The sequence below is a fragment of the Macrobrachium nipponense genome, chromosome 31, assembly GCF_015104395.2.
Source record: "Macrobrachium nipponense isolate FS-2020 chromosome 31, ASM1510439v2, whole genome shotgun sequence".
NCBI classification, from domain to species: Eukaryota; Metazoa; Arthropoda; class Malacostraca; order Decapoda; family Palaemonidae; genus Macrobrachium; species Macrobrachium nipponense.
This window is the reverse complement of record NC_061093.1, coordinates 37,284,940-37,294,939: the sequence shown is the minus strand read 5'-3', so window position 1 is coordinate 37,294,939 and position 10,000 is coordinate 37,284,940.

Here is a 10,000-nt window from a genome sequence, read left to right as displayed (position 1 = left end):
TGATATATAGTGGTACATTGACGGAGGGTTCCTTCATTGAGAATCGAAGTGGTTGGCAATTTCTACTGCACCGTCTCCAAGGAACGAAAACAACTCGGTTCTTTTAACGTTTTACGTTTGAACGGAGGGATTTTTACTTGAACCAGAGAATATGATATATTCTAAAATATATTTCTAGCTCGTTGAGTTATATAATTAATTCAACAAGCGAGTAATACTAAATAATGTATATATTTGAATGAGAATAATTTAAATGAGTTTATTTTAATAATAAACACAGCAGGCAGGACTAAGGATGCGATGGAAGACGGTGGATACAAAAGAAGACGGGGGGATACAATAGAGGACGGAGAATTCAATAGAAGACGGGGAATGCAATAGAAGACGGGGAATGCAATAGAAGAAGGGAGATGCAATGGATGATGGGGATGCATTAAAGACAAAAAATCCAATAAGAAGAAGCGGGGAATGCAATAATCAGAAGGGGAATGCAACAGGAGGATGGAAGATGTATTATACGTTGTACAGAAAACATGATTGCGCCGACGAAACTTCGACACAAGTTTATTTTTCTTTTTATCTAAGGATAAGGTGAACGAACGAACAAACCAGTCAGACGTAAAGGTGGGTTAACCCGATGCGCAAATGCGAAGAAACTGGACATATCAAAGTGGAATTCGTTTGATTATATAATTACTAATAGCTTCCTATTAATATCTTTCTACGCTTTCTCATCTTCGATATCTGGAGATCGTCATGTCCCGTAAATTGAAATGTTTATAAATGAATACAATGAACAAAACAAATCATTCATGATTAGTTTTAAATGGATTGTAGGGTAGAGATTTCTCTCTCACAGAGGCTCACCTCAGTGGTCTGGTTAAACTGCTTCTATAATAATAATAATTCAAATTTCTATTTTATAATTGCGTACATAACATATAAAGAAAAATGCCCTCAGTTGTTGTTAACTATTCAAATAAGGTGTAATCATTCTCTACACATCCCAGACCTCTTGCAAATATTATTGAAAACGCATAGTTTTTTTAAGAGTTCATGCATTAATCCATAGTTGACCTAGTAAGTTCTGAGACTAAAGTAAAATAATCCCTTTGCAATAAAAAGATAGAAAAATCACTAATAAGATTCGGTAAGGTAATAAGGAAACATCATGCCCGCCTTTCAGTTCCCTGATCAACATCTATCAATCGTAATTTTTACGATTATTTATTTATTTATTTTTTTTGACGGGAATAATTTTCGCATCCAATTAATAGATTCTAGCCCTAGACTTTCAATTCATCTTTGTGTATTTTATACTCCATTGTCCTTACCTTGTATTTTCGTTAATATACATGTAGAAATAAAGTTTTAAAAGAAGGGATTATTAAAGACGCTGTTATCTTTGTCCGTCATTGTTTATCGATAGAAAATATATGAATCAGTAAAAGATGATTGGCATCTGGTATTTCTAGACTCTTAATTTTTTCAGAGTAAATAATGAAATTGAAATATTCCGTGTTCTAGACCTGACATTCTCGTCTGGACTCCCATTCCACCCGAACTACCCTTTCCAAATTTAGTGAAATTGCAGGAGCCAATAGCATTCAAGGGCCATTGGCTACCAAATGAATAGGGGCAAAGCACTTGGCTTCCCGAGAATTTTTGAAGTTGTGTTCAATTTGAAGGGAGAGGAAAGTTCGGATGCAGTCATGCGTGCAAAGTGATATGAGTCATTCTTATTTTTTAAAAGCTACCCTTCCGGTCAGATGCATTCGACCAAAAGTCTACCTCTAGGCAGTTTAGTGGTAAACCTGTATGTATAGATATTTTCTTGTTCGAAAACGTTATAAAAGATTTTCCTTGTGTCCAGCAAGGCAACCCTGACCTGGCTCTTTCATGGAATATGATGAACGAAAAATAAATAATGATACAAATTTATATACTACATTTTAAAAATACAGCGTGTTTTACAACATAAAAGACAGCAGGCAAGCAAAGTTCTCAGGTAATCATAGTCAAAATTCCCGAAGTATGGAGTGCGTGTTGATAGGCCTGTTTCCTCTTTTCGAGATCCATACCGATTTTTTTTCTTCCACTATTACAAATATTAGAAAAATAATGTTAAAATGTGAATGCAAATCAGTGTTTGCTTTCCCAATGTTTTTTTTTTTTTTTTTTTTTTTTTTTTGAGAAACAAAGATAATCCAAGTCTAGATAGTAACGTAGAAATCCATAAATAGGATTTTCTTTTGTTCATATGCAAATGACACGGAACTCCACTCCGGGCTACTATTTCTCATCAGAAGAATTGAGCTGCCATCACTACAAAAGAGAAGTACAGTGGGAGGGCAAACGAACCTACGATCTAAAGCATTACAAATGAAACTCAATGGATAGAGACGAAAGGGATTAGCATGTTTTTATGAGGAGAATAACCAGATTATCATATCATTAAAATGCGATCTTAGACTGAAGTAGGTCCCATGGTTCTCGACATATCCTTTGATGATTATGGAAATCTCAAAGAGAGCATGGGAGAATTAGCATACATTTCATAAAGAGAATAGTACAGCGGTGTTATCTCTCATTCCTAGGATTTAGTTATTTTTCCTTTATCATGAAAACAAAAGTAATTTATCAGCGGTTATTTTCAGAGGCTCAGAGTTACAAACTCTTCTTGAAAATCTTGAATTTAAATAAGACTTTAGTCTTCGTTTAATAAAAAGCATGGCAATTTTAATGTAGGTAAAATTGCAATTTGCTAAATGGTGTAGAAGAAAGGGCACCTTTCCTACTGTAAAACACTCGGCTATAGTGGCGATGTTAATTTGTTAGAGAGAATTTTCCGTTACATGTAATATATATATATATATATATATATATTATATATATATATATATATATATATATATATATATATATATATATATATATGTATACTGGTAAAAATGTTCTGTAACAACAGGAATTCCATCTAATAAAAGGAGCCCATAAAAACACCAAAATGTAGAGAGAAAAGTACTATATTTCAGAGACTGTTGTCTCTCTCTTCAGGTATATTGAATGAGAAAAGTTTACAGAAAAGGATGGTATTTATACCAAGAGCTCCGTCCACAAGTAAGCCAATTTAGGTCACCCCGCTGATAATCTTCCTTTAATCTTCTTAAGCGTTGGTTGAATGAAACTTCGGTCGACGACATCTGAAATCCACGCGCCTTTTGAGATGTTCATTACCTGCTTCTCTTTTATTAAGGCCGATTCCATCATTTGACTCTTGTACCGGCAGTTGCTGCTATAAATTACACGTGACAAATTCCAGTTTATTCTATGGTTATGTTCATTTATATGGTTGAAAATAGCCGAGTTCTGTTGTCCATACCTAACTGATCGTTTGTGTTGTATTAATCTCTGGGGAAGTGATTTACCTGTAAATCCGATGTAAGATTGGTCACAGTCCTGGCATGGGATCTCATAGACCCCAGAGTCTTTGGAAGATGTCTTTTGTTGGACGTTAATCAGGGAGGGATTTGGCTAAGGTGTTTGGGTAGGTAAATGCAAAAGGGTTGGATTTCCCAAGGGTGTGGGTTACTCTCTTAATCGTCTCCAGGTGAATTTTTATTTTATTGTTGGGTGTGTCTCTGGTCTTGTCTTCAGGGGGGTCGGTAGAAAATTATGTTTGCTTTTTGAATTGCTTTTTCAATTATATGGTCAGGATACTTTAAAGACGAAAGTTGCTTGCGAATTAGTTCAAATTCTTTTTCCAGGAAATCTGGGGAACAATTCGTAAGGCTCTTAAGAATAGGTTGCTAGCTACACCTATCTTGATAGTAATGTCGTGATAGCTAAAGTAGTGAATATATGAAAGTGAGAACGTTGGTTTTCTGTATATGGTAAATTTGTATTCTGTCGTGTCTCTGATTATTAAAACATCAAGAAAAGGAATTTTGTTGTCTGTTTCCCATTCAACTTTAAATTTGATGCTGGGCACTAATGCGTTTAATTTTTGAGAGGAATTTATTAAAATTACCCCACTTATTATCCCAAAATGTTAGGATATCATCCATGTATATCATCCACAGCATGTTTTTGGGTTTTATTGCATTTATTACTGTAGTTTCAAAGTATTCCATGTACAGATTGGCTGCCCCTATTCATTTGGTAGCCAATGGTCCTTGAATGCTATTGGCTCCTGCAATTTCACTAAATTTGAAAAGGGTAGTTCGGGTGGAATGGGAGTCCAGACGAGAAATGTCAGGTCTAGAACACGGAATATTTCAATTTCATTATTTACTCTGAAGAGATTAAGAGTCTAGAAATTCCAGATGCCAATCATCTTTTACTGATTCATATATTTTCTTGTGGTCTATCTATAAACAGTGACGGACAAAGATAACAGCGTCTTTAGGAATTCCTTCTTTTAAAACTTTACATTATATGTATTTTATCAAGGATACAAGATAAGGACAATGCAATATAAAATACACAGAGAAGATGAATTGAAAGTCTAGGCAGTTTAGTGGGAAACCTGTATGTATATACGTATATTTTCTTGTTACAAATCGTTATATAAGAGGTTCCTTGTTTCCAGCAAGGCAAACCTGACCTGGCTCTTTCATGGAATATGATGAGCGAAAAATGAATAATTATATAAATTTATATACTACATTTTTAAAATACAGCCTGTTTTCCAATATAAAAGAAAGCAAGCAAGCAAAAATTGTCAGGTAATCATAGTCAAAGACCTGAAGTATGGATTGCGTGTTGATAGGCCTGTTTTCTCTTTTCGCGATCCATACCAATTTTTTTCTTTCAATTTCACAGATATATAAAAAAAAGTAATTTAAAATGTGAATGCAAATCAGTGTTTGCTTTCCCAAAGTTTCCTTTTTTTTTTTTTTGAGAAACAAAGATAATCCAAGTCTAGATAGTAACGTAGAAATCCATGAATAGGATTTTCTTTTTTGTTCATATGCAAATGGCACGGCAAGTCTAGGCTACTATTTCTCATAAGAAGAATTGAGCTGCCATCACTACAAAAGAGAAGTACTGTTGGAGGGCAAACGAACCTACGAACTAAGGCATTACAAATGAAACTCAATGGATAGAGACGAAAGGGATTAGCATGTATTAGGAGGAGACTGGCCAGATTATCATATCATTAAAATGCGATCTTAGACTGAAGTAGGTCCCATAGTTCTCGAAATATCCTTTGATGTATATGGAAATCTCAAAGAGAGCATGGAAAATTAGCATACATTTCATAATGACAATACTACAGCGGTGTTATCTCTCATTCCTAGGATCTAGATTTTTTCCTTTATCATTAAAACAAAAGTATTTTATCAACGGTTATTTTCAGTGGCTCAGAGTTACAAAACTCTTCTTGAAAATCTTAGATTTAAATTTAAGAAACTTTACGACTTTTTACTAATTTTAATTAATTCTCAAGCATTTATATGATTTTAGTTTTCGCTTAATAAAAAAGTATGGCTTAACGTAGGTAAAATTGCAATTTGCTGAATGGTGTAGAAGAAAGGGCGCCTTTCCCTACTGTAAAACACTCGGCTATAGTGACGATGTTAATTTGTTAGAGAGATTTTCCGTTACATAAAATATATATATATATATATATATATATAATATATATATATATATATATATATATTTTATATATATATATATAATATATACTACGAGCATTATTTCCTTCTTATAATATTAATGCCCCCACTTAAGAGTTACAGGGAGATTATCTAGTGGCACCGAAGGAATTACTGAAGTATAAGATAATGCAAGTCAAGGTGAATTGACAAGAACACTTATCTAAATAGCAAAACCCTATATATAAAACAATCATGGGATATTATGATACTAAACTTGAGTTATGATACTTTTAATACAACTTAATACATGATAATGCACATACATGACTAGAAAATAAATAAATGTATACAAAGGTGAAATGAGATATTAACCTCGTCCAATAATAAAAACGAAGAACTAAAAAAGAAATCTTATCGTATGTGAAGCAAATGTACTAGCATCTACCCCAGTAATTTATGAATTTCCTATATTTTCTACCGTTTGAATTCTTTCCAATTTCAAGATTGTTGTTTGGCCGTCAATAAGATTGCATGAATCAGAAATGGAGGCTATCCATAAAAAATAATGAATAATTATGAATTAATCAATCATTTTTATTTAACATACTGAAAAGATGATGTAAAAAAATATGAATAATTAATTCAAATAATAATATAGAAGCATAACATAAGGAACGGAATTGTATTATAATTCCTTTCCTATTAAAATTCCTTCCTACATCACACAAAGCGTTGGAACGATTTAATTTTTTTTACTGCTAAAACTGGCGTCACAATAGCTTTGGAACGAAGATGAAGAAATACGTACAAATGCAATGAAACAGCGCACCCAGTAGAGAGAGAAAATCAGGTTCTCTTGCATTAACAGAGAGCAAAGTTGCAAAAAAAAAAAAAAAATAAAACATAAAGAGAACATCGTTTGCCACGTTTGTCATGTTGTTTTGTATGCGTGAAATCGGTCATAAAAGTTCTGGCGTGTATTTTAGTCCAGTCTCATTTTAAAATTTACACACACACCACACACACACACACACACACACACACACACACCACACACACATATATATATATATATATATATATATATATATATATATATATATATATATATATAGATATATAAGTTCTGGGTTGTATTATAGTCCAGCCTCATAAGTTTACACATAACACACACACACACACACACACGCACACATATATATATATATATATATATATATATATATAATATATATATATATATATATATATATATATATGCAGAAGGAAAGGGGCATCTGATGAACCTTGACTCTAAAATGTTCTCGAGCAAACTACTTATAATTAATTAAAAGATTACATTTTAGGCAATGTTTTACAAGAATAAAAACTAAGATTAAAGGGGTCTATAATTATTTTTTTCAAGCATGCAGATTCATTACACTTCACACATGTGTGAACCAGCTACCAAGGATTAAACTCGGGTAATGGATAACTCAAGTAGAGAGGCACAGGGCTTAGGAAGGATTACCGTGATGTTTCAGATTATCTTAAATCACGTTCGTGCAGCTTGTTCAGAATACAGTCAGGATGGATATACGCTTTTTATCTTATTATCTGCCACTAAGACATCTGACAATGGGAAATAATATAAATTCCTGTCAGCCATATTTGCTGACATGCATATCTGTAGTCATGGAAAGAATCTTTTTTACAGCATCGCAAACCAGTCAGCAGGTTTGTAGCAGAAATTTTAATTAGGATTTTACTCAGATTTACTATTTCAGAGGAAACTTAATCGGTTAAGTAGAGAGACAGTATATCCTTCACGGATGAAGTACGCATTTGCCGTAATGAATATTCCAATCATATCTGACCAAAAGGAAAGATGTAAAAGAGGCAGTATTAACAATTTTAAATATTTTATTTACTTTTATTGAGAATAACTATTGTCCAAAGATCATACGGGAAATCCATAAGATTGGAGAGTTGCCACTTAATTATTCTCTTTGTTTTAACGGTGGATAATCAAAGTCAACGATTCCAATATATTTCGTTTACAGGAAAAACAAATACCATCAATAATAAACTAAAAATAGTGTTTGAATTTGTATAAAGAAAATCTCCCCCTCGAGAAAATGACTTCCAGCAAAAGCAGTTTTTATATTCATTCACTCTTATATTGACACATCAAAGAATATCCAGATATTAATAGAATCGTCAATCTTTCCATAATATCTTTTCATTTATTTTCATGTTTATTGTTTAAGTGTCTGTGTTACGTTTTGAAAACGTGCGTGTCTGTTTGTGTGTGTGTGAGTGTGTTAGAGTAAGCATACATAGTATAGGTATGTGTGTATGTGCATAATTGTGTAAATGTTGCACCCATATCTCCCTTCCCTTCTGCATGAAAGTTTAAGCGTGTATCCTACTTCACTGTCTAAATAAAGTTAGTTTAATTAAACTAGAAGCAATACCCTACTCTCTCGCTGATGCAACTGAACATTATGGCTGTGTCTCAATACGTTACTTTCCATCGGAATGGATATCGCAGGTAGACTTAAGCGAAAAAACATTTGGGAAATTGGTTACTTGAGTCGGTGCACTTCATTCAGAGAAATGACGCAACCCAGAGAAGAATGAATTGAATCAGAGTCAATGATAATATTGATTCTGGAGATGAAATATCTCATGTTTTCCTTCATAGCTCCATACATATGGTAACAATTTTCATTAGTATTATCTGGTCACTGTTTCTAAGCAATATTCAGTGGTTATGGAAACAGGACGGCAATCCTTTGTCAAGATATTTTACCTATCAGTCTGCTGGTAGGTTAAGGTAACGCTAATTGAGTCTGTCTAGAAATTTCTGCCCTAATGATATTCTCCCTGCATTTAAATTGTTTTTTTATCTATTTATTATTTTTTTTTTCTAACAAGTGACATCTCTTCTCTCGGTATTTCCTTTTACCTTCTCTTACTTCCTATTGATTTATAGGTTTTAGGCATAATGTCAAGCACTGGGGCAACTAAGGCCATTCAGCGCTGAAACGGAAATTGACAGTGAAAAGGTTTGAAAGGTGTGACGGTAGGAAAGCCCCGCAGTTGCACTATGAATCAATTGTTAGGAAAGAGTGGAAAGTAAGATGGAAGAACGATAGTATGAAAGGAGGTACAGTAAAAGGGATGAAAGTAGTTGCAGGTAGGGGCCGATGGGAAGCTGCAAAGAACCTTAAGTAATGCCTACATTGCACCGCCTGTGGTGCATTGACTGCACTAACCCCCTATGGTGCTTAATTCCTATTGAGCACCGCTTGAATTTCAAGTCAATGACCCCTGTGGGTTTGTTCCATATGAAAAGGGTTCATCTTCTGAATAATAATAATAATAATAATAATAAGAATAATAATAATAAATAATAATAATAATAATAATAATAAATAATAATAATACTCTAGACGATTTAACAACCCTGACAATCTGACGCCCAGAGAGCCAAGAGAAATTAGTAGCCGCCCAATAAATTTTTCACCCAGTCAAGATCTGTTCCAAAAAAAAATTTGCGAGATATTCTGCCAAAGATTAGGTGACTATTACCATCATTATAGCTATACAATCGTAGATTCCACTGCTGCACCGAAAAAAAGGTGAGATAAATGAAAAATCAGTAATAACTTAATGTTGAACTTATGACAATCGATATGGGCATTATAAAAGATTGAAACTCGGAACAAGTGTAAAATTTAAAATTATTAAATAAATAAAAATTAAACCGTAAATAATGAGGAAAATAATTCAGTTAAGTACTTGTCAGTCCTATAATTTTCTTAGCTATCAAAATAACGAAAACAACTAAATAAATGATCAGTTTGTATTTAATTGAAAAAAATCTGTTATAAACAAAACGTAATCAGCGTATTCTCATTAATGTTGTGTAACTAATAAACACTTATTTATTCATTGAGTAAGCCCCATGATGCTAAGTTAGTCTATAATAAAAGCAAACAACGTCTATTGCTCACACACATTATCTTAGAGTGATAATGTTATCACTATCAAACACTGGTATCCCAAAAACATCTTTCAATGGGCCCATCGATTCTACATAACGTCAAAATTTTTGGACTTCTCATCTTACCCATATACGTATCTTGGTCCTGCCACAGCTACCCCCTCACCCCCCGCCCCCATCCCCTCACTCTCTCTCTCTCTCTCTCTCTCTCTCTCTCTCTCTCTCTCTCTCTCTCTCTCTCCGAATAACTGGAAAGTGATTCAGTGCGATATATTAGCATATTTGCTTTTCCTCAACAGCTAACAAACATTAGGTTTCACCAATTTTCAGGAAGGCTTTCTATCTGACGAATATTGACGTAATTAACTGTTATTCGCCTCTCAAGATTTTACATTTTGGAAAA